The following is a 26,362-nucleotide window of genomic DNA, read 5'->3' as shown; positions in this document are numbered from 1 at the left end:
CTTGCCCCAGGACAGAGGAGGGGTTCACCTACCACGTGTACTGGTTATCTACAAATTTTTAATTTTGCCACCTACATCCGTTTGCTTCTCACTGCCTCAATTGTACATCGCTAACAGCAAGAAGTATTAAACTGAGCAAGTAACTCTCTCGAGCTCAATCGCGTTGTGAACGTGGAATTGTCTAAACAGAAAAGTTCAGAAGCTAACTCAGGCCAACAAATTTGAGCTCATTGTTGCATTGAAGTGTACAAGGAAACGTATCAGTAGCGGTTAATGTATGCAGTATACACAAAAACATTCCGACACGATATTTAAGCGAGCGTGCGTTTCAGAGTTAGAGAGTTACCTCTCTTTAATAAAAGTGGAAAAAATATTCAAAAATAAAAGTAGATTGATCCAGCGCACACTTAATTTCAACATTCATTCTTCGTAACTTCAAGTTTTACATTTTAGTTTTATCAATTGAACTTTTTTTTTTAATTTATTTGTGGAAGTGTTTTTCTCCTAAAAAAAAGCTATATTAAACTAATTATAACTTAAGAAATCTATCTTAAACTTAAATGTTATCTCTTTTTAATTTAATTCTTGCATAAATTAAATTTCGCTTCTTGCATTGTCTAGCTTTTCTTTGAAGGAGGGCGTTGTTTAAATTAATTTTTGTCCCTAAATTCGAACTTGCATTTACTTTGAACTTAATAATTGCAACATAGTTCAAAGTCCTTTCTACGCAATTCACAATATGAACAAATATACCCGAATACGGTTGGAATTTCAATCTAAAGATAGCTACTTTTATTCTAGTTTCACTGAATAAACCATATAATAACCTACAAAGCCTTTAATCCAGCGCACATATTTCGAAGATTTTGCTTAATCAAAAAATTGTTTGCATAACTCTAACTTTGAATTAAAAATAAAAAGAAATAAAACTTATCAGTATGAAATACATTCAATTCTTGATCAGTGTAAAACTTTCTACCCTTCCAACTCTTAATAAAATGTTACGACATTCTCACCACTAGTCATCTTCAAATGATTAAATTTTGCAACAGGATATGAGAAAATCATTTGCTTATACTGTGTTCCGTTACTCTTCCAAACATTCTAAAAACGCTTCAGCACCGACCGAGTGCATTATTACTTCCTGAGATTGATGATTCTCTGGTCCCTCCTTCCTTCTCTTTTGAAATGATTTAAAGTTTCTGGAAACTCAGGAGTTAATCCGCTCCGAGAAATTGCTGAGACCTCGTCTCCGAAAGGGGATACCATCGAAGAAATGTCGAAATTTAAGTGCTATGAACGGAGAGTCTAATATATCTGAGGAAAGGGTTCCCAAAGGAAAGATTGAGAGTGTTGCTTTCTGTTTATAAGCAGTTTCGTTGCAAACCTTGAAATAAATGTCTTTGAAATAGTCCTTCTTATATTTATTATCCTTCCTTCGAGAATTATTGCTTAATATTTGCAAGGTCTTCTCGCGCCTTTTTGTATATATATTTTCGTGATGGTATTAATAAAATGCATAAATGTATAATGTAGATAACTTTAAAAAGAAAATTTGTAAATTTTTATGGTCGGTGAAAAGTTAAGAAACATATCAATTCAGGCAATTTATTTTTTGCTTTGCAAAGCCCACGCAAATTCTATGTGGAATTTTTCAAGGTCTGCAACATTTTAGGTTTTTTTTTAGTTGGATTTTCTTATTAATATGTTCTGTGTGTTTATATTAAAAACTAAGGACTTACATAATTAAACTATTTTCCTTTTCAACTGCCATGAAATGAAAGGATAATATAAACATTATCATGAAGTACACCGCCAGCTCAGTCATTCAGGCAGAGGACTGCAGTTTCGTGCTTATCAGCTGTCATCAGCCCGTCATAGGACCTGTTAAGGAAGCCAAGAGTGCCAAACAAACAGGTAGCTAATATAAAATTACCACAAACCAGATGAGTGACCGAAGCAAAGGTACGGTTCAAATCGAAGGTTGAAGGCAAGGCATGGTATATATTCAGTAAGTTACCGCACTATGCCAGGGCTAAGGCAGAAATACAGGCGGTAGAACCATTGCTTCGGTCTTTCGTCTCGTCTGTGGTAATTCTATATTAGCTACCAGTTTGTTTGGCACTCTTGACTTCCTTAAGAGGTTTTAAATCTCCAGCTCAGTCACATCTTATGCCGTTTTGATGAGTGCAAATAAGCACGAAACTGCAGTCCTCGGCTGTAATGACTGAGATGGCGTTGTACTTCATGTACGAACCATTGTTTCGATCACTCGTCCGGTCTGTGCTAATTCTATGCTACCAGTTTGTTTGGTATTCTTCGCTTCCTTAAGAGGTTTTCCATCTCCAGATCAGTCACTGCCTATACCGGGCAGATGAGTGCTAATAAGCACGAAACTGCAGTACTCGGCCTGAATGACTGAACTGGGGGTGTACTTCATGTATTTCTGCTTTAGCCATGGCTTTACGGCGGTAACTTACTGAAAATATCATGCCTTGCCTTCAATCTTCGAGTTGAATTGAACCATTGCTTGAGTCACTCTTCTGGTCTGTGCTAATTCTATATTAGCTACTAGTTTGTTTGGTACTCCTGGCTTTCTTAAGAGGTCTTCCATCTTAAGCTCAGTTACTTCCTATGCCGGGCTGATGAGTGCTAATAAGCACGAAATTGCTGTCCTCGACTGGAATGACTGAATTGGCGGTGTACTTCATGGGTACACCGCCATCTTATCCATGGCTATAGGGCGGTAACTTACTGAAAATAACAGCTTAGTTGTTTCTAAGCTGTAAATTAACAACTTAGGAACAACGCTTCATATCTCAAAAATCCTCATGGCCATCCCATCTTAGCCATGGCCATAGGGCGGTAACTTACTGAAAATAACAGCTTAGTTGTTTCTAAGCTGTAAATTAACAGCTTAGGAACAACGCTTCATATCTCAAAAATCCTCATGGACGAAATTTATATCATTCTAAAATACATGGCAACATCAAAAGACAATTGAAAAAATCATAGGATCCGAAAAAAACTTTTAAATGCATTCTCTTATCTTTTTTTTTTTTTTTTTTTTGAAAAATTCTATATTGAGTTATAATAAGGTGTTTAAAAACTACAGAATATTGAAGAATCCTAACGTTAATTTAAACATTAATTCAACATGTAATAGCTTCGTTGTTTGGTTAATGTCCTTCCATAGAACATTCTACGGGACAGTGGACTTAAACCTTTAATAGGGAATGTTTAAATAATTTGAATTAAGTATTAACTGTTTTATAGAGAAGACAAAGCGATAGAAATTTATTTACGTTTTGATGTGTAAAAGCTGCCTAGAAATTGAAATCGATACTCGTACTCGTAAGTGTATATTTTTCCGTTTTTTTATTTCAATAAAAAAAAAAAAGTCCTTTCAACTCAACCTCAGAAATTAGAGTTCGTTTTTGTTTTTTTTTTTACGATAGATTTATTGGAAGTTACTTTACTTTAAATCGTTAAACTTTAAAAATAAGTAGCGAAAGGTAATCAATTAGCTAAAAATAATTAATTATTTCTTACACTGATGCAACAAAGAAATTAAACATTGACTTTAGTTACAGTTTGCAAAAGAAAACTTGAATTGCAGATAATTAGAAGCAATATAATATAGATAAAAACACCGATAGAAGTATCAACAAAGAGACGCATTCAGCTAGTGTCATTGATTATTATCGCATAATGAAACCTAAATAATAGTTGAACTTCATCTTTCAAGAAATAATTAGCTTAAATTTAATGAAAGGTTTCAAATCAAAAACAGTTTTTTTTTCATCAGCTTTCATTTTTCCAAAGCAAATAAGTTGGTGGTAACGGAATAAATAACGGTTATATAATGGGAAGCAATGGAGTATCATCTATACATATAATAAAATAAGATGATTGTGTGTGTGTGTGTGGCGCGCATCCCGGGAAAACGGTAAGGCCTAGAAAGATGAAATTTGGTATACAGGTGTAGTTTTTGCTGAAGTTGTGCACCTCGGGCTTCGATTTTTGATAATTTAATTAGAAAAAAAGTTATTTAATGTTTTATGTGATTTTTAGCACTTTTTAGTACTTTTAACCTCACAGACCCCCGAACCAATCGCGCCAGACAAATATTTTTGGTACTATAGTGTCGGAAATTTAATTTTAAGTATGATGAACAAAAACATTTTGAAGATAGAGCAATTTTTGTATTTTTTATGAATTTTTGAAAAACCTTAAATTTGCATGTTTTCCTGGGTTTTATTTTTTTCTAATATCATCCTGCGAGAAGTATCAAAGCCTCATTTCTGAAATTTAAGTTGGTAATAGTAAAAACATTTCGCCCTCTCCAGAAGAAAAAAGTTCTTAAAAATACGCAATAGTTTTTTTTTTTTTACAATTTTTTTAATGCTGAACACATCATGTCCTTTCACGCATCAGTCGAAAAAAGCGTTCTTCAATCTTTTATGCCTGTGACGTCACTACTTGGGTTTCGAGTCGATATTTACGATGGAATCTTAATCGCAAGCAATGTTAATCTTTTTTTTTTTTTTTTTTAACTATATGGCTTACTTCTACATTTTCTGACGTGATGACCACGTGTTTTTTCGGCAGCGCTTGCTTTTTTTCTTTCCTTTTTTTTGTTTCATTTAGGGATTGCATTTATTTCTTTTTCCATCCCCCCCCCAAGCTGGACCTTTCGCTGTATCTATATTACGTTACATTTCATAGTTGTGCGCATTAATTCAATAAAAACAGCGACATTTTTTTTATCTTTGTTAAACGCTACTTTTTGCACACTACGGGGAATTTGAGCTTTTTTTTTTTTTTAATGCTCTACTTAAATAAAAAAAAGCGGTTTTTTGAGTGTTCTTTGTTTTTATTAGGAAATGGGTGAGGAGGTCAAAATAAATAGAGATGGATAAGAAAATGTAAAGATAGATTGTAAAGGTAGATAGCCGCCGAAGGCGGCAATCTTGGCGTAAAAATTTGAATGGCACAAAAAAAAGATAGAGATGGATTGATTAATACTGCTGCCAAATTTATTTAAACAACCGCCGAAGGCGGCAAACTTGAAGTAAAAAGGTAAATGACAAGTTAGCCAAACAGCCGCCGTAGGTGGTTGCTTGCACATTGGGTGTCAATGCCCCCCTCCCTCCCCCACATACACCATGACTTTGAAAAAACAATGCTTTCACATAAAAGTGGAAGTGCTTTTTATTATTTTTCGACAAAATTTGCATGAAGAGTACGTCGTTTGTGTCTCCCCTCCCCCTCCTTTAAAAATATTCCAAACGACGAAACTGGAGACTGATCTAGAAAATATTTTATTCAAATTATTAATGATATAGATAGATATAGATTGATTGACACCGCCACGAAATTTCTTTAAGCAGCCGCCGAAAGCGGCAACACTGGCGTGAAAAAACGAATGATAATACTGATTTATAGAGAAAAACATTGATTAATGTCGTCGCTAAATTGTTTAAGCAGCCGCCGAAGGCGGCACCCCTGGCGTAAAAAGGCGAATGGCGTAAAAAGGCGGACCAGCTGGTCGCCGCAGGCGGCTAGTATATAATAATGAAAGCAAGGAAAATATATACAGATACGTATAAATGTCTTTGTTCACATATTATAAAATAACAGTTCTTATAATGCAGTACATTTTAATTATTTTCAAAATGAAAGGAGCTTTAATAATAAAATTGCTAATATCTAACATTCTATTTAAAAAGAAAAAAATTTTAGAGGTAAATAAGTAACATTAAATTCAGCACTAATTCTACTTTTTCTTTTTTTTTAAGTCCTCAAATAAGTTTTAGAATAACATCCTATTCCTTAAACTTTTCACACTTACGTTTTGCTAACTTTTAAACCTTTTTATGTTTATTTGATACCGGTAATAAATTTCATTGGCGTACAGTACAATCTCTGTGACTGTTTTTTTTCTCTGATAACTCTGAAGAAGTAAGGAAATCACGTTCTTCAAAAATTGCTTTCAAGTCTTATTCGGCCCTGCATGATCATCTGGTTTTAAATATTTAATTTAATTGACTGTAAGTATAAAATCATCGCGTTAAAATAAAGAAATTTAAAATTGGCTTTCTAGAAAATTTGTTTGTTCGGGAACGCTGAGAAGTAAAAAATACTTTTTGCCTAGATATTTGACTTTGTTTTTTAAGCGTATTTTGCAAATAAAACTTAAGAAGTGCCTTATAGAAAACGTGTTTTTGTGAACTTTCGTGCGTTGTCGATTAAACGTGAACGCATATTGGATAAATAAGATAGATTTGTTTTAAAATCAAGTTTCCTACTGTGAACCTGAAGTAAAAACCTGAGTAATAGCATTGTGACATATTTGCTATACTTGATTTTTTCTTTAAAATGTCAAGCTTTTTCGATGTTTAATCTAGAACGCTCAGTTTGATATTTTAATGGGATAGCTTCAGCAATTGTCTTTGTGTTTCACTAACATTTAATTCAGTTTCATTTATTTCTTACAAAAAGTACCTATTACGATTTCTAAATAAGGAGGCAACCAGCATACTGTTTACCAGCTCAGCATTTATTTAAATATGATGAAAAAAAAATGATGCTAAATTTGAAACACTCTGAAGTACAAGAAGTAAAACTTGAACTTCTAATGCAAAGATAAATCTATAAATAAATAAAATGGCCACTTTACAACGTCACACTTAATGTTCTAAGCGTGGTGCTAACGAAATCTCGATATTTTAGGGCTCAATATTTCTTTTTCCAATATAGCGTTAACGGCAGACTTACTTTCTGTGTTTCTCGAGCATGTTTAATACTATTTGTCTTTAAATGGAAAAGAGCTATAAGATTCGCAATGAAAATCAGAGTCCGAAATTGTTGAGGTGATACACATTTTCTTTTTCTTTTTTTTAAATTGCGCAGCCGTGCTTGGAAACGTGACTACGCATGATGCTTCATTTTTCTTGTGTCCCCATGTCTTGAAACTTGATTGCGCTGAAAGGAGGTTTTTCGCAATTACATACACTGGGTTTAAAACAAAAATGTGCCAGAGTGTTTTTAGATCTTATGTGATTGCAATTAATGGATTCGTGTCTTAATTGTTACAATTTTATAATTACTGGTGTCTCTTAGCAACACTTCCTCTACCATCACATTTTGATTTCAAAATACTGAATGTGTGGTACTTCAGCATGTTGCAATAAAAAAAAACTAAAGCCTCATAATCCTCATATATATAATAGCCAAAATCACTGATCGAGTAACGCTCTGACGTCACCAACAATGAAACTCGCGCTATAGCATACGTGACGATATTATGTTTGAGTGGAAGCACCAAAAATTCAGTAAGTTATTTATAAATTTATGATACTTTTCGGCAGTGTTTGACATGCAGTTGAAATGCTTAATTTTGACAAGGCTGAACTAGATCTGGTATCTTAACTGCTTTACTGGTAATACTGCCATTTTAGGAGGATAAAGAAACGAAAAAGTCGAAACAATTAAAGCTATCTACTGGAGTTTAGGGTTAATCCGCTAGAATTTAGGATCTAAATTTCAACGATCAAAAAATATCACCAAACAGGCAATCCCTGCGCAGGGACCAATTTACACAACTGGGTACCCCGGGCACTGACGGATATGGTGCCCCCCCCCCCCCTACACACACAAAAAATATGAAGGTAAGTGTTGGATATTATTTTGATAGAAAGAAAACTTTAAAATATCGATTTCATACGAAAAAAGTTAATAATTAAAATGTTTTGCAAAGAAATCATTTAATATAAATCTAAAATAATTTTATGGTTTTCATGTTAGAAAATTTTTTACAGTCGCAGATTTAGAAACTATGATACAAATGGTAAACGTAAATCATAATGTGCTTTCTGCGCATCAATGATTCTTTATATATTTTCTCCTTTGTTTTCTTGTAGTAAATTAATCTATAATGTTCTCATAATCAAGTTTTAGGTCAAACTTCTTTCTATTGCTAACAGAGCTGATAAAGATAATTTACCATCAGAAATGAGAGTACGCAAAAAACACTTAATTCTCTTCAATAGCAAAAATTATTGTTATCCGCAACAATTGGCTAATATGCTTTTATTTAATTAAAAAAAAATTGTCAAATGACAAAATTTTTTTGTTCCCTTTAGTTAAAGGCCCCAAACAGTGGTCACTGAAAAAAAAGACAGAAATTTGGTGTCTCCTTTTCTTTGGTGCCCCGGGCCGGGGCCCCGAAAGCCCTGTCGTAAATCAGTCCCTGTCCCTTCGTTCAAATGTAGAAATATTTTCGCCCGGTGTACCTTGACGGGCGATTTTCTAGTGTAACAGTAAAAATGGAACGGGTTGAGAGTTTTGGTTTAACATTATTTAACAACTCGTCTGCTAATTCTGTGTGATTAATCAGAGACGAGATCCCTCTTCACTGTTCTACGAGAAAATTGACAGTATGGTGCAGCTGAAATGTTTACTATATCTTTAGCTTTAGGATTGCTAGCTTAGAAAAAAAACGCCAGCTAGTGATACTAACAGCTCTCAGATTTTGGACGATGGGAACGAACATTAAACAGATGAATTTTGGGGAATAAATCCGGAAATTCCAGACACATATGGTGTTTGAAGAAAAAACAAACTCATCATTTTCTACGATGATATGATACACAAAACATGATCATAAAAGATTCATACTTGTATGCATTAGCACGATATCAGAATTTAGTTTACTCGGTTTTGTACTGCATAGGTTGATGTTGTATCCTCAATTTTAGAGACACATACACGCTATGTAAAGCATTCATGCAGAACATATTCAAAATGTTTACACAAACTGATTGTTTGTACGTTTTTGTCATTTTGAAGTCTACAATTTTAATTTATGAAAAAATAGCCCGAAAAGGGGAATCTATTTGCACATACTATTAGATATTTTAATTAGTGCGCAGGTCCTTTTCATTTAAGTAAATAGTTGAAGCGAATGATTCCGAAATAAAGAACTCAAATATGTTAACAGTTACATCACCAACTTCAAAGATCAATGCAGTATGTCTAAGAAATTTTTAACATAATAACATAAGAGGGATCTATTAATTACTTTCCAAACATGCAATCGTTCAGCTTATTGATACAGGGCTTCAAATTAAAGCGCTTCAAGGAATATCTTATTTACATAGCGATTTAGCGAAAAAGAAAAAAAAAACAGTTTAATGTCTGACAACCTAGAAATGAATAAACATTTTTCAGAACTATCTGCATTAAATAGGAATTAAAGTTATTTGAAATTTCAGAAGCATTACCTACAAAAATATGTCTCAAAAGACAATATTAATATTATGGATTTTGTCTCATTTAAGCACTACCCAGACCTCTTTCATGTATTTTACAGTTCAGTTATACCTTCCCCTGACGAGCAGGTTTTTGGTTTAAATTTCATTGTAGGTAATTAAACTTTGTAAAGTTAAATCCTGTGAAATGTGATTTAGCTAATAGAGATTTTCACTTCAATCTAGGCAGTCCCTTTGGCTCATAGTTTTAAATACAATTCCTTCAGCGGCGTTATTTTTTAATGTTCGCAAAACTAGCTTGTCTAATTAATAGTTACCATCTTTTACGTTCGTCTATTATTGGTATCTGTTTGGTTTACTAAAACAAGATATTTTAACTGTATTTTTTGTTTTATAATATACTAAGTCCGGTTACTAATTTCCATTACTGACGTAAATGTGAGAGAACGAAAAGTCGGAAGATGGCGCAGATGATTGCATATTGAAGAGCGTTTTCTTGCGCATGTGCAGTGGGCACCATTCTGACGTAAATGGTTCTCGTGGAAAGGCGTATTAAACATAGCTCTTCAATTCCTGTTGTCACCGTAATGCGAACATTTTCAATTGATTCCAACCTGCATACGGGCTGCGACCGACCTGTGCGTGGATCATCATCGACGCTTTTGCGCCCGTCCCGAAAAGGTTTAAGCCATTCAAAAGTTCAAGTGAACTTGTTTCAACATTTTGTATAATTCTGCAGCTGTCTTGCAAAATTTGAAGCAAAATTTAACGTTAATTCTTTGCTTCATGTTTACTTCGACGACTCAGCGTTCGTTGTATTTGTTCATCCAACTTCTGATCTGATTCCATGATGACTTATGCTTGCTTAATTCCTTGATGACATTTACCTTGTTAGACGGTTGGGTAGGGTAGACCGACCAATTAAAGAACACCACCAAAAAAATGAACACCTCGTACTTTTGAGGGGAAAAAAAACGTTTTAAAATTAAGGTTTTTAGATGAATTGATAGTAGTAACTCCTTGCTACTCGGCCGGATGCTGGCGTGATGGTTAGGCGCTGGCCTTCTACACCTGTGGGCCCAAGTTCCCACCTGAGGTGGCCAGTCGGTGGATTTTTGAGATGCAGAAAATCATCAGCCCATGTCGTATGATTATGCGGCATGTAAAATATTCCTTGGGTATTTGTTTGGCTTAGAATTCCCTTTTCAAACTTAAATTCTTAGTGCAATTTCGCATCAAAAGAGAGTCTAGGTGCCTCCGTCTGTGGAAACTGGGCGTCCAAATTATCCATGCCATTGAAATCCGTGTCTTAATAGTGGCACATGAAAGACTCGATGCCGTTCGGGGGATCGTACTAGGTCCGTTAAAAGGCAAAAAAGCCGAAAAATCGCAGCCCCTATTAGACGAAAAAACTCTCTGCTAACTTTTTTCAGAACGAAAATGACTCGACAAGGGTGTATTTATCCACTTGTGGAGGTGTTCTTTACTGGGTCGGAGCATTTTTTTTCATTTCACCCCACCCCCACCAAAAAAAAAAAGCCTTGATGCAGTTGGAGCAGAACCATAAAAAGTCTCACTTTTTTAAACATTTTTTTTTCATTCCCACAATTTTATTTAGTCTTACAATTCTTATCAGATCTCATATTTTTTGAAAAAATATAAAGTTTTAAACTTTTTTTATAGATGAATTGGCAGTGGTATGTCCCTTCTACCCATTTCCAGATAGAAAATTACTAGAAAATGCTGTGTTTATTGACTGGTCGAGGTGCTCATTCACTGGAACGGAGCACTTTTTTTTTCATTTCAACCTCCCAAAAAGGCTTGATGCAAAACCATAAAAAGTCTCACACATATTTTTCACCATTTTTTGTAGTTATTTTTTTTTTTATAAAAGTCACTGCATGCATCATTTAAAGCAATTTTACTGTCATGTAGCAAATACTACAATTTTTAACGATTCTTTGAATATTTGAAAATGAGAATTCGCTTAGCTGTTTATTCACTGGTCGATCTACCCTATATAAGAAATTTACAAGTTTTCGCAATCAACATTTTATGTTCTTAATTTCTTCTTTTTCTTTTTCATGACACCTTAGCACAAGAAGACAAGTGATTTGAAAAAAATATTCCTTCCACTCCATATTCTTATTTTTTTACACAATTGACTTTTTTTAAACAATGTACAAACTCCATGTCAGTGCAAAATAATTCAATTTTTTAAAAGAGTAAAATTTGTTTTGGTCGAAAAGCACCTCACTCCATTTGAAAGTAATTTAAGATGACCAAAGTGCGAACAACTTATTATTGTTTTATGAATGGCAACAGCTGAATAAAAATATCAAGAGTTATAACTACTGCAAAACTTTTGTCCATTTTGGACTTTGGAAGCATGATTGGAAAATAGGTCCATGTAAACACTTTACAACAAATGTTAAACGTATATGTAACTGTAAAAAATAAATAATTTAATAAATAACCTCAATACAGTTTAGTTGCTGGATTCTTTGATGGTAAACTGCGACAACAATTGTTTCTTCTTTCCTTCTAAGATAAAAAATAGAGATATTTTTTTCCGAAAAAAAAAGTTACTTTCTGTGTTTAAACCAAAATCATACTCATCAAGTCGGCAAAAATATTCAAAAAGCGTTCTTTTTATTATTTATTAGCAAGAAAAGTTGATGATGAGCATAATCATATTTTTCGTTTATGATTTAAAAAAAATACATACAAAAGAAAAAATCACTACTTCCTCACAACACTTAGTTACTTGGGAGTAGTGATAATTTTATGCGTGGTTTTATCGAGAGAATTATATTTTTATGGCTGCTGATAAATTATGCAGAAAGAGAGTACCGTGGGAAGAAATAAATTTATCCTCCAAATTAGGCATAAATATTTTAAGTGTTGGAAGCAATTTACATTTTCTGAGGAAAGAAAAGATTGAACGACAGAGGGGTTAGTCTGTGAAGAAAAACTAAAATACAATATTCATCAAAAAGGAAGAAAAAGTGATGCGTTATAAAAACAATTCTTAAGAATGATGTAATTAAATTGCATTCAGTCTTTAGACACATGTTGAGGTTCATTTAAATATTGTGTACATATTTCAACATAAATGTGAAGGTTTTTGCAAGAACCAGTCAAACTTTAAATTTAAATACATCATCGTGTTGTCAAAAAATATCTTTGTGATTTCAACTGGAATTCAGTAATAAATGGAACACTGGTAGCATTTTTACAAGAAAAGAACCACTGCAAAACGATTCTATGACGAAAGTGCTTCACAAGTAAGAAAAGAAAACTTGTTATGTGCGGGGATGAATTTTTTGTAATATAATATGCAGAAATATATGAAAATACATTTGACAAACCATGTATTGCTTAAGACTTTGAGGATTGTGCATAGAATGTATACAAAAGCATTTTATCGTTACATTCTGTAACATTTCATCCTAAATAAATATGGGCTTTGTGCGGTTATTTTTTATCAACAATCGGTAACTTATTAAGCGAGTAGGAAAACCAATGATATAATCTTGCACTCGATTTGTTTTCTTCAGATTCAGCTACATGGCCAGGCCTTTTGAGGGACCTTTTTTCAATCATTTAAATTTTTTCTAAGTATATTTAAGCAAAAACAGTGAAATTAGAATACAATTATAAATCCGTTGTTACGTTATTAGTGAATGGTTATCGCCCTATTTTATGATGGGACACATAAAAGCATCACTGTAAAAAAAAAGTGTAACCTTATTCAATACTAGTAGCACCCGCACGGCCTTGCCAGTAGTAGAAAATTAAAAGATCTTTTGGTTCGCCTGTATATTTACAAATAATGTATGATGAATTTCTCGCCAATTGGCTTGCCCATGTTGCGGTTCCACGTTATGATAACTTCGTAATTTATTCGTATATCTTATGATAATTTCGCTCGGGAAAATGTTCTTAAAATTGGAATAGAAAAAGATCAAAATGGAATTTTCGAAAAATCGCTTCTAGGTGAGCACTTCCATGCTACAAACTAATTCTGTGCCAAATTCCTGAAAATTTGCAGAACGGTCTTGGCGTTATGCGCGTAACAGAGATCATGACAGACATAGATCCGGACAGAGAGAGATCCAGACAGATAGACTTTCAGTTCTATTATTAATAAAGAAAATCGGTGGCAGCTTAGCTGCCTCCACTGCTTTGTTGTAACTTAACTGATGAAAACTGGCGTAAAGATGCACATAGCTTGTGGAAGGTTACACCATTGCAATGAGGCTACAGCGTAACGTCTCTCTCATTTCTGCGTTAGGTTACATCAGAATTTTGTGTGTGTTTACAGAGAAATTGCTTGAAATGTTACACATCAGTAAACATTAAGCTTTCATCTGACTTTCTTAAACAATTTAGTAAGTGAAAGCGGCAAAAGGCCACTTTTAACGCTCGGCCACCAAGCGCGGTTTTCATTTCACTAATAAGAGTTTACCTGCTCTGAGCCGATTCTGATATTTACCCATGCACTTTGAATTCTACTGAAACCATAGTGCAAGGTTTCTCCAACAATTTGAGTAATCAAAACAATGATGCTACATACTTCAGAATTAGTGTAACATTACATCCATTAATGCTGAAAACCTAACACATTTTGTTTTTTAGTGTAAGCTGACGAAAACTGCAATTTTGTCACCGATGCAATTTAATTATGGGAATTTAATTGCAGGATAGCAGTTTTTCCTGCACACGCTAAAGTTCTTCGTCAAAATAATCAGCTGATTTAGATTGATTCCTACGCTTAGGATTACAGTGCTTACTATTGCGTTGAACGTTTTTGAACTGATAAAACTACTGTTTCCTTGGAATATCTACCAATTAATCATTTATTTTTACAGAAGCTAGTGCTTCACATACATAGAGGACTGCGTAAGAAGCTTATTGATTGAAGGTCCGCGAGGAAAGATTTTCAATACAAGAGAAGGAAGCAACACCCAGGGCACCGACGGGAATCGAACTTAAAATCATCCGGGTTAGATGAAAAAGCTTCTACCACCAAGCCACGAAGGCCTCAGCCTTGAAAGATTCCTTAAGGATTTAGTACTTAAGAGTAAACTATTTTTGTGATCTCCATCTTCCGATTATTGGCGTGAAGTAGTAAAATAACTCCAAGACTGTTTAGTTGAAAGCAAACGCGGAAAGTTTTTGGGATTTTCCCCTCATTAAAAATATGTTAACATTGTAGGAAAGGGAAATGGATTGTGGAAGGAATAATATCAGTTGGGGAACCCACAGTATGTATTGTACGGGTAGGAGAATATACTGTAGAAATACAGCAATCGTATTGTTGGGGTAAGCCTAACTTGGCAGCCTTGTGATGGCCACGCAGATCCTAATCACAGAATTACGACGGGGAAAGGCTACGTCATTCCAACTATAGAATAACTGAAGAACATTTTTTTCCCTAATTTTCCAATTGAAAAAGTAATTGATTGCTCAATTAAAATTATATTAAAACAAAAGCAATAATGTTAACACGACATGAATATCAGACTTTTGATTTTAAATTTCCATTCAAAACGGAAAACTATGCAAAACTATTTTGTTTGAAACTTTATAAACACATAACTGAATTCTGATGAAGTAAATCAGTTATGCAAAGACATTTTTAAATTCACTTGATTTGCGAAGAGTACTGCAATCCATTTTCGCAATGAAGCACAATGCCATCAGCTTTGAAATAATAAATTACTTTCAGTTTCAAAAATGCTAAAAATGTTATCATTGTTTAATTTTTAAATTGAACTATGAAATATACAACATGTTACTGTCACTTAGCCCAATGATTTCAAGATATATGCTCTTGGAATTCGAAGGTCATTTAAATGACCATGAATGAAGCTCAGAGAAGATCATTCTGGTTTTTGATCTCGACAAAAAGCTGAGCACGGCCTGATCCAACACTTCCAGTTGCTTTTGAATGAATTATTGACCACGATAGAGGTAACGTACATCTGTCACCACTAACGTACACGGAGGAATTTCGACCGACAGGTATCAAGCCTGGTTGCGCTTCAGTAACTAGTCCACGAACATCTTATATGTATTGAACAACTTAAGATTTAAAGCAAAAGCATTTGGGAAGGTGGGGGGAGGGGCTGTTAAACATATGTCAGGTACAACTTGTGAAACTCTATTTAATGTGCTAACGCTTTCAAAGGACGCAAAGAAGATATTTGCAGAACTAAGAAAAAGAAAAGGAAAAATACTTCTTAAATTCATTTTTTGACTCTTGTTCAAACTGATTTTGTTTAAAAGTCTTTTTGATGGTATAAGTAAATGGTAAGATTATTATGAGATTAACTGCCAAAAAATTATCAATACAAATACGAGAAATTAATAATTCTTTCAAACCTTATAAAGAAGATTATGTCTACCTTTGAAGAAATACTTTTTTTGCTATAATCATCAGACTGACCATTTTTCTGTTGAGTAAAGCACACTTTTAATTCTATTTTAAGTAAGACAAAAATGTGTCAAATGTATTTGGGTTGCGGTTTTATTTCTTTAGTCATTGCACTATATATTGACAGGTTACTTGCATTAAATTTTAAAACACTGTAAATGTCTAAATTTATAAAAGTGCAATTTAAAAACTAAATGCAAAATGTAATGAAAATGCTTGGAGAAAATCATTGATGTAATTAAGAACTAAAAATTAAAACTTTTGTGAAGAAACTAGTTGGAAAAGGTAAGTATCAAGCCCAGGAATAGCAGTAAGAAAATTATGTGCCAGTCCTTGGCTCTAACAAGCTCAATTTAGTTTACGCTCTCATGGCGATTGTAAAGCATAACAAAAACTTGTATTGCGGAGATTTGGAAAAAGGTACCCATAATTGAATAAAATAAATGACTGAACTGCACGTTTTTTTTTTTTTTTTTAATTTAACGTCAATGTGTGTCCCTGAAAAATCTGTATTTTCAGAAAGACGAAGGTCATGTTAGATAAATAAATACATTTGTGCTGAATAGTAAAGCAAGAAATAACGACGTCAAAATGCACAAATTACAGATTACTGCAGACACGTGTTTTGGCGTGACAAGGAACGCCTTTTTGAATGCAAAAAGTAATGAGCTTACGGATAAGAAGGCATCCGACAATGTTTTTTCATCCATAAGCTAATTACTTTTTGCATTGAAAAAGGGCGTTTCTTGTAACGCCGAATCACGTGTCTGCAGTAATATTTAATTTATTTGACGTTTTATCTCATACTTTAAAAGGTCATGTTATAAAACTTATGGACGCAATGCCTTATGATAAAAGTATTTTTCCTACAAATAATATGCATTTACATCTTGGTTAAGGTTATATTTTACCTAATTTTAAAAAACATCATTACGAAAAGTTAATGTATAGTTACTATTTTAACTCATATTAAAAAAAAATTGTAAATATTTTACAACTATGTTTAAAAAAATTAAAAAAAAATCATGAGGGAAGATCATGTAAAAGTGTAAACAAAAAAAGCTATCATGTCCAGCACAATTTGGAAGAGCAGAGAAGAAAAAAAAAATCTTCAAAAAGAAGAAAACGTTTAACCAGCCTCTCTCTCTCAAAAAAGAGAGAATACTTATTCTGTTGAAAAAGGAAAATTAATTTTATGATTATTTCAACTCATGCTTAATAACTTCATGATTAGTTAAGCCAATTAAAAATAATTCTAAATCATAATTTTTATTTACAAAAACACATATAAGCACATATGATATTAGTTTTAGGTGTCATAGTCATGTCATTCTTATAGTGATATTTCAATTGGATACAGTCTATGTTTTACCAATCCGAATAATCAATTAAGAACAGTTTAGTGTCCTTAATTAATTATTCAAATCAAAATTATTAAATATCAAATTATTAAATCCACGCAGTTGTTATGAGATATTGTTTTGATTCTGAAGTCGTAACATGTATCTTACTTGCGACGTAAATTTCATCGTTTTCAGATTAATATTGCGCGCTGCTTACATTTCTCCCCCCCCCCCCCCCATAGTCGAAGCAAAAAAATAATCAAATTGCTTTCACCCTCCCCCCCCCCCTTCCGTCCCGAAAAAAATTGAAACTTTTCTCAAATGTTTACACCAGCAGCGAATGTAATTTTCTAGTAAACAGAAAACAAAAGGGTAAAATATTAGCTCAATACTCACGTGCAGCTTCTTCTTCTTCTTTTTTTTTTCTGAGGTACTCTTGTATCTTTAAACAACCTGATGATACTTCTTAGCTTGCAACAGGTGAGGCGAGCAACAAGCGAAGTGAGAAGTGAAAACTTGGCCCGCAATGGTTATAGCTTTACGAGGCTGAGTCGCGCGCCCCCTTTTAAGTAGGAAAGACGCCCCCTTATTCGCTCGTAGCCCCCGCTTCCCTCAACTTCGGATCGTGACGTCACGAAGCGACCCGCCAGTTAGAGGGAATCATTCCATCTCTTCAGAAGTATCCTTTGATGAGCTAACAGGTGACGTCAGCGGGGTTGGGCCAGATGAATTGGGCAAGTGTAAGACACGACTTGCCCAACGACTTTGTTAGTTCTTTCATTCAAAAATTAATCTATTTCTTTTGATTCCATGGGGTGGCGAAACATCTCTCTGAGAACGAGTGAGGTTTTCAATCAATATTGCTGAGAAGAATTTTTAACTTTTCAAGTTTCTAATTTTAATAATTTTAAATGAAAAAAAACACAGTTAAAGAATTTGTGCGCGCGCGTTTGTTAAAACGAAAATCTACATTCAACAATTGATTTCATTATATTAACATTTTCTCAAAAGAATGTAATATATAATTTAGCGAAACATTTTAATCCTAGACATATTATTCAAAGACATACAATTTAATTAAAAGAAATTTACTTTAGTTCAAAACTATATTTTGCCAACTTAGATATAAAAACTGTTGACATAGTACAGCAATTGTAGTGCTGACAATTTGATATGGCGTTCGCAATTAGTAAAAAAAATGAAGACATATTTTACGATATTTTTTAAAATCAAGTACTTTTTCCTGGCCTTTAAGAGGAAATTATTAATTGTTGCAGTTCTACTGTAAGCCGTAGGTTTTACAGAAATGATCAATATCATCTTCATTACAACAACTTCGAGTAAATTTAATTTTAACTAATTTTCACTTACTCAGTCAAATATTCATTTATGTATTTTCTAAAAAGAAAAAAGAAACGAAGAGTATTTGTTCTTTTTGAAACGTATATCCTAAGTGTTTATAAACTGCTAGATATATTTGTATCTTACATTACATATATTTGAAAAATATTTTCCATATGTTAAGTTACTGTTTAATGATTTATTCCTATTTTAATTTTGCATTTAAATTGATTTGTGCTTAAAGAGCAAAAGTCGTTAAAAAGAAAATGTGCAAAGGTTATATATATATAACATAAAAGCGCAATGTAATCAAAAACCCGATACAATAGGGGTTATAAAAAGAAACTACTTAATGAACGTACAAATCTATAACATATGCACTTTGGAAAAGATATATTTATTATCACATTAGGACTACTTCTTTAATGCCTTAATAAACACATACACAAAAAAAGTCTGTGTCAATTGTAATTAAAAATATGCACGACCGTAATTTTTACAACCATTACTCCTAGGTTTTGAATCGCAAAAATTGTCAAATTACCTGAAGAATTAAGATATTAAAAGTTTGGAGCGAAAAACATGGTAGTAAAAATACAAAATTTATCATTTTATGTTGCCCTCAGGTCGTTACATTCATGTATAGAGGAAATATAACAACATAAAAAAATAATACTAAATGTTTAAAAAAATAATCCAAAAATTTTGAATAAAAATCAAGGATATTTTTAGTTAAAAATTCTGAGGGACCTTGCTGGAAAAAAAAAAGATAAGACTAGATCTTAATGAGTGGAGAACTTCGATAATGGTTATAGTTGAAGCAAAAACAGTATGTATTAATGTTTTCTACATATATTTAAATATGAAAGGTAATGTTATACTATGAAACGTTAAAGCACACTACAAAGGCTCGAACAGAACGAAAGGAAAAAAAAAAGAACTTGTAAGCCATTATATAATCCTGAAACAGATGTAAATGGTTACGAGAGTTAAGTGGTATTAATCACAAAATGCTGTAATTCGTATCTCGGTGAATATTGGCAAATGCTAATTTTGTTATGTCTGTTTTTTTTTCGTCTGTGTTTTTGACTTACCTGAATACGAATTTGTGGATTTAATATTATAATTATATTTTGCTCATGATTGCAATTGTACAGCTATAAAAAGCCCCTGACTATGGCATAACAACAATGAACATTAACAACATGAACCCTATGCACATTGGATTCAGTTTTGTTAACTTTTATAAACCGGGAAGTGTTTTTTTTTTCTCTGGTAGAATTTTCAGACTCAACTACTTTATAGTTATTACATAGCATCATTTCCTTTAACTTCTTTCAAATACTACAATATGTTTGCTGCTGAATTTCAACAACTCTCCTTTGTTAAGCAGTTTTATATCGAATACTTTCCAGGATTATTAATGCTACGACGATATGAGTTTGTAACAGTAACTAAGCCGATGCAGTGATTTTTTCTAGTTATGCATCTGGCCAAAAAAATATTAGAATTTCTTTGTTCTATTGTTAGTAACCCTCCATAACCGACGAAAAAAAAACAGACCTGGTCTAAAAAATGTTGACTAAGACATCCGAGCACAAGAAGATGTCTGAAATAAAGAAAGGCCCACCTAGAAAGGCTTTTTTAATCAAAATCATCGTTCCTCAGAAGACTGATTACTTCGGCACTTAGTGCAAAAAACATGTTTCTTCTAATTCTCAGAAAATATGAGGTTCTTAGTTCTTTTAAATACGTAGAAGGTAATTGTATTCTTTTCAACAGTTTAATGTTTTGTTCGTTTTTTGAAAACCACAGGAAATCTCTCTTTTGACCCATTTTATGTATTGTGTTTCATAATTTTCCCTACTAAACGCACAAAAAATTCGGTCCTTTCGTAGGACTGCATTTCTAACTAAAATTCACGAATGTACATTTATTACCAGGTGCGTAACATCACATTTTGGTGTAAAATGTCATTATAGATTTTTATTACAAATAAGAGGTTCCGTTCAAAACTTAACGAGCCTACTTTCCCGTATATAAATATCGACTTTCTAGTATCTCACGAATATTATCATAAATAGCTAAACCGCAAATTATTTCAAATATAATTTTTTAATATAATAAGCTGATTTCTAAGAATAAAATATGCTTCACTCATTTAAAGAATTACATACTTTAAAAAAACAGCATTTTTTAAACAAAGCATCTAATGCACTTTTTCCATTAAAAAAAATCTTTAGCCGCTTTCAAAGAGAAAAAAAAAAAAAGCTCTTTAAAACAAATTCATTATATTAAAAAAATAGCCTACTTTCTCAATCAAACTCAGAGAAAGAAGAAAAAAGCGTGAAAGAAGGCTTAATGCATCTTAAAAATATTGCGAAAAGCAAAAGAATGTCAAAAATATTTAAATAAGTATCGAAATATTAAACATTGGAAAGTAGGGTATTGAGATGGGGGAAAGTCTGTCTGTCGTCTCCCCACCCCCAATAGCTTTTAAGTGAAAAGTCCGACTCGAACTTTTTTTTTTTGGTTCAAAAGATCTCGACGAGGACACCTCATTCCTTATATTTTATTTTTTATTTGATTTTTTTTCCGTTTAACTTAGAACAGCTCAAAAAAAAACAAAAAAAAAACTTACATTAGCGTCTACGGGGAATTGAAAGGCAAACATAAATTCCAAACTTTAAAGCGAATTTGCTTCAAACAACTTTGTTAGAAAAAGATCTTGATGAAGAACATATATCGTCGCCTTAGAGCAACAGTCGAATATCTTAGTGTTATTTCTGGGATTAAATGTCTTAGTGTTGCTCTGAGGCGACGATATTGAAAATATTTTTTTTGATTTGAACAAATTTCCGTTCAGTTTTGAACAGTTCAAACCCCTTAACATTAGCGCCTACGTGGAAACTGAAACTCAATACAGATTCCGAACTTACAGTCGGATTTACTTCAAACAAATTTTGTTGGAAATAGCTCTTGACGGACAACTCCCGACTCCGACTCCGAGAATTTTGATGCACCTGACTCCAGCTCCGACTGCTGTACCCGAATATACGTCGGACTCCGACTCTTAATTCCGTACTATTGGCAAATATTTGGACACGAAGGGGAAATGACTGACTCGACTTTCAAAAATGTAAAGACTTCGACTCCGACTCTGTTTTCTTTTTCCCAAAATGAGAGTAACTCCAACTCCGCAAACATTGTAGAATTGCGGATTTTAAGGAAAATTAATCGATTCAAACTTCGAGTCTTAATAACCTTGATTAAAAACCTTCGACTCCGGAATCTGACCTTTTAGCACAAAATGAGACTAACTCCAACTCCGACTTCACAGCCATGTTTTTTACTTTGAAATAGTTATTATTGATATGATTTCTTTTTATTTTTCTCTAAAAATTTAACTTATGTATTCAGTGTTTGGCGGAGAAATTCGGAATCCTTTATGTTTCTACATAAAGATATGAGCAAGCTTTTTTTTTTCTGGTAATGAAACGTATTTAAGTTGACATTTTGTTGTTTTAATTTATTTTAAAAGTACATTTGTTCATTTTAATTACTTTTTAGCAACAAGGGACAAACGATTTTTTTTTATATTTTTTAACAGTGTATTTATTTTAGTTACCTTATTATTTTTAATTATTTTTCTTTTCTTTTTGAAAGAGATTAAATATGTTTTTAATGGCGATTAAAGATGTAATGAAAAAAAATATATATTAGTTGCTTTGTTTAAAATATGTTGCTACTTTATTTGTTCGTTTATTTTTTACGCTTCTAATTCTTCAGATGAGCGAGGTGTAATTTATTTCCAGAAATCAGGTTAAAATTTTAAAAAGTTACGTTTGAAGTAATTTACGGTTTTAGCTCTAATTTTGAGAATATTGATCAGATACTAGAAAGTCGATATTGCTAAGGGGAAAAATAGGCTTGTTTAGTTCTGGACAGAACTTCTTGTTCTTCTTTCCCTGGCTTTTACTGGTATAGTAGGCTAAAAAAAACAAGAAATAGACAAACTGTTTCCTACTCGAAGAGTATATTTAATACCTACAGGTGCATTTTATTAGAACTTGCAAATAAAAACATTTAGTGTAAATCATCAAAAATTCATTTCTGAGCCCCTCCAATCATTGATCGACATTCCTTTTTCTTTTGAGTCTATCCCTACTTTGACAACATCAGGTCTTTTCTTCATGCACGTCTAGGGTAACCAGGTATTTGCTTTTTTATTGATGGTTTGCATTCTTTAAAACTTGCACTCCAGAAATGAGCGATTTTTGCAGCTGAATTTATTGATACTGCACCATAATGTGCACTTTTTTTTTTCTGCAGCACAATGGTTATCACATTATCATTAGATGTAGTGAGAAGCAAAGGAATGTATGTACCAAAATTAAAAATTTGGAGATAATATAATCAGTACAAACGGCAGGCAAACCTTTCCTATGTTATGGGATGAGAGATGGTGCTAGTAGCTGTGGCGGATTCGGCTATACAGCATGATTTGAAAAAAAAAAAAAAAACGAGTTGATGTGTGCATCACATGACTTCCTTTTACGTCAATTTAATGATAATAGCGACTTGGAGTAAGCAAGATAATACTAAATATTTTCACACCTAGTTTCTTCCGAACTGAAGCCAAAAATGGTTTTTACTCAGATATATATCCCCATTATTGGCAATTTTGAAGTGATTCAGTGGTTGACTCTTTAAATATCACCAACATTAGTCGAATTAAAACGAGACTTAAAAAGAAAAAAAAAACAAATTGTTTTTGTCAAGTTGGTGGCTAAACTTGGCGGCCAAAAGCTTGGCAATATATCGCCAAGTAATAGACAAATTATAACACCACTTGAGTTAGCATGGAAAAAAAACGATTTCCCCCAAAAAGGTTGCAAAAGACCCATTTATAAGCACCCGAATGCAACCAAAAGGGATGGTGCACAGCTAGACCCCACTAGGAGTCTACGTATTAAATTTCACCTTTCTAGGCCATCACGTTTTTCAGTTATGCGACATACATACGCACTTACACACATGTACACATACACACATACGTGCATACGAACATACGCATATTTATACGTACATACGGACGTCACGGGAAAACTCGTTGTAATTAACTCGGGGATCGTCAAAATGAATTATTTGGGTGTCTGTATGTTCCTAGGCATATATCCACGTGTGGTCGGGACGAAAAAAAAAACATCAACATTCATTCAGGGGTGATCAAAATGGAAATTAAGGACGATTTTTGTGTGAACATTTTTTTGCTAATACAATACTTCATTTTTTAAGGAAGTAAAAATCCATGAAAGCCCTCCTAGGATCTGAACTTTAAATGCTTTCCACTTTCATCCCTTTCCTTCTCAGTGCCTCATTTGACAGACAAGCAAACCGAAGCAAAATAAACATTTTATAGTTTTGAATAATATTTGTTTAAAAGTAAGGTCCTAGGTAGGCTTTTATTGAAATGTTTTTCAAAATCATGCTGTATAACAGAACCTTCCATGGCTTCTGGTACTATCGCTCATCCTGAAACACAGGAGTAGGTCACCTACCATTTGATTATCTCCATTTTTTTTTAATTTTGCCACTTACAGCCCTTTGCTTCTCACTACCTTATTTGTGCATAGATTTGAGCAGCATGTCTCAGATCCTACACTGACTTCGTCAAAGTAAAACATGCATTTTTCTTGAAAAGGGAAATTGCCGTTTTTCCAGTCCAAGTAGTTAAGTTCAAATAGCATTCTCTCAAGACAGAATAGAGAACGTGTTTATTCGTGCATCTTCCCTTTAAAAAAAATCGTTCTTAAGATGCTTGAATAAATTTATCGTGCGCTAAATTACATGCACTTCGTACAACTATTCAGAATATTTAATACACTCTTGAATCTGATCTGCACAAGCAATAGTAATAATGTCTGCCATAAAATTATTTTGAAATTCTTTATTAGTACCCATCTAATTCCGGTTCCGCTTATATTTTTTTCAACTACTATCTTTAGTGTGACAAACCATGAATTGTATCGTGTTTTATTTTCAATTTTCAATTTTATGCTTGATTTTAAGTTATGATTTGACTCTACGGATAAATCAGATCGCGCTACCGTATAATTATTTCGGTGTACACAATATTTGATTGGATACAAGTGATCTTAGCAGAAAGTCATGCTCTTTTTATTAATATTTGATTATAGTTTTTGCATATTTTTTTTTCTAAATATAGATGCTTGAGTTATATAATTTTATATAGTTTGTTACCTCGAATGTTTTATTAAACACCCATTTTCGACACGTGTGAAATATAAGTTCATATGGTTTCTTTATAACCGTTCTGAAAAGGAAGATATGTTTTAAAACTGTTTCGTACTATCAAGTTTGCGAAGCGTGTAGTAAATAAAATCGCTGCCATTTTTACGACTTCTTCAAATACTTCTTCGGATGGATCAATTGAAACATTATCTTCAGCAGGGAACTTTTTTCTCTTGCATTTTGTAGTAAAATAAAGTTTATTTTTTTATTAAAGTGGCTATTTGTCGTTTTTCAACTTCTACTCTATCTTCTATGATGTTGTTTTCCTCAAGCAAAATATAGCGTTTTATAGTTGACAATAAAATTTGCTACAATTTATTGATAACCATTTATTGTAACATTATATTGATAGTTTAGTTGTTTTCATTTTTGAGTATAGTATTTTTTATGTAAGTTATTATTTTTTAGGCAATTTAAAACTACTAATGACTGTCATTAAATTTTTAAAGGTTAAATTGTTTTTTTAATTTTTTTAAACAAACATTTACGGCACGTCTTTGAGAATTTAGCAAACTCAAGCTTAGCAACTACATTGATAGACAACCTCATTTTCAACAAAAATATTAATTCTAACGAGTGTTTTCGCATAAAAATCAAGAAAAGTACAGAAATTCTAAATGTAAATTTAGCACTTTTTTGAAAACATAAAAAAGTAATTTAAAATCTCAAAATTAATTTCATCATAAATTGAGCATCGAAAAATGTTAAAAACTTAGAGAATGAATTAAGAAGACATGGAATTAAAATGCCTTATTTTTCAAACAGAAGAAGATGTTTCAGACGGTTTTCTGCTAAATTGATATTAACATTACTTTCTTTCTTTGAAAGGAACAATTTAAGGGGAAAAAATCATATGAAATAGCTTAAGGTTGGAAGTCTTTGCAGAGGATTGTGAAATAGTTCATTTGGAAATTTATTTGTAATGTACTATGATAGCTTTTCTTTTACGCAGAGCTTAAGTATTTTCTTTTTATTAAATAGTTTTCACTATTAACTAGCTTAGTTAGAAATTAAGTTAAATTATGTAGGGTTTTATTTTATATATATATTTTTAATTATAGAGAACATGTTGGTAATACATTGCATAAAATTTGTCTGATGTTGGGAGAGTATACTTGTTTAGTTTTCTTTACCAACTTCCTTGACTTATTTCAAATTTTATTGTTTTATTTCTAAACTAGTGGTACCCGCACGCTTTTGCCCGTAGTAGAAAATTTAAAGATCATTTGGTTCGTCGGTATATTTAAAAATAATGGATGATGAATTTCTCGTCAATTTGCTATATTCATTTGCTTGCCCATTTTGCGGTTCATGGTTATGATGTTTTCGGAATTTACTCGTCCATGTTGTGATAAAATTCTCGGTAAAATTCTCTTGAAACTGGAATATAGAAAGCACAAAATTGAATTTTCGAAAAATAGCTTCGAGGTGCACACCCCCATGCTACAAACTAATTTTGTACCAAATTTCATGAAAATCGGCCGAACGGTCTAGGCACTATGCGCGTCACAGAGATCCTGACAGAGAGAGAGATCCAGACATCTGGGCAGAGAGACTTTCAGCTTTATTATTAGTAAATATAATTGAAAAGTAGATTTGTATATGACAAATGAAAGAAAAACCCTAATGTATTTTTAAGTATTTTC

At 32.7% G+C, this 26,362-nt stretch overlaps 1 protein-coding gene across 1 annotated transcript in view; it reads right to left on the bottom strand.

Moving 5' to 3' along the window:
- Positions 1 to 17,587, bottom strand: part of LOC129225023 (FMRF-amide neuropeptides-like) — a 139,978-nt gene extending 122,391 nt beyond the window's left edge. The window contains exon 1 of the mRNA XM_054859573.1: positions 17,457 to 17,587. The gene's annotated coding sequence lies outside the window, so the exon portion shown is untranslated. The remainder of the gene's footprint in view (positions 1 to 17,456) is intronic.
- Positions 17,588 to 26,362: the final 8,775 nt, after the last annotated feature.

This window comes from Uloborus diversus, chromosome 1 (assembly GCF_026930045.1).
Source record: "Uloborus diversus isolate 005 chromosome 1, Udiv.v.3.1, whole genome shotgun sequence".
Lineage (NCBI taxonomy): Eukaryota > Metazoa > Arthropoda > Arachnida > Araneae > Uloboridae > Uloborus > Uloborus diversus.
This window is presented reverse-complemented; position numbering and strand designations above follow the sequence as displayed.